Source organism: Bison bison, unplaced genomic scaffold (assembly GCF_000754665.1).
Source record: "Bison bison bison isolate TAMUID 2011002044 unplaced genomic scaffold, Bison_UMD1.0 scf7180017862966, whole genome shotgun sequence".
Lineage (NCBI taxonomy): Eukaryota > Metazoa > Chordata > Mammalia > Artiodactyla > Bovidae > Bison > Bison bison.
Genome location: NW_011493538.1, coordinates 28,950 through 29,576, shown reverse-complemented (window position 1 = coordinate 29,576; position 627 = coordinate 28,950).

The following is a 627-nucleotide window of genomic DNA, read 5'->3' as shown; positions in this document are numbered from 1 at the left end:
CCCCATCCCTGGGATTGTCTAGGCAAGAATACTGGAGTGGGTTGCCATTTCCTTTTCCAATGCATGAAAGTGAAAAGTGAAAGTGAAGTCGCTCAGTCGTGTCCGACTCTTAGCGACCCTATGGACTGCAGCCTACCCAGGCTCCTCCGTCCATGGGATTTTCCAGGCAAGCATACTGGAGTGGGGGTGCCATTTCCTTCTCCACCTCTATTACTAGTACATGTTAAATATATTCAGCTTATCACATGCTGCTGCTGCTGCTAAGTCCCTCCAGTAGTGTCTGACTCTGTGTGACCCCATAGATGGCAGCCCACCAGGCTCTACCATCCCTGGGTTTCTCCAGGCAAGAACACTGGAGTGGGTTGCCATTTCCTTCTCCAATGCATGAAAGTGAAGTTGCTCAGTCCTGTCCGACTCTTTGCGACACCATGGACTGCTGCCTACCAGGCTCCTCCATCCATGGGATTTTCCAGGCAAGAGAACTGGAGTGGGTTGCCATTTCCTTCTCCAGTTTATCACATCAGTTCAGTTCAGTTCAGTTGCTCAGTCGTCTCCGACTCTTTGTGACCCCATGAATCGCAGCATGCCAGGCCTCCCTGTCCATCACCAACTCCTGGAGTTCACCCA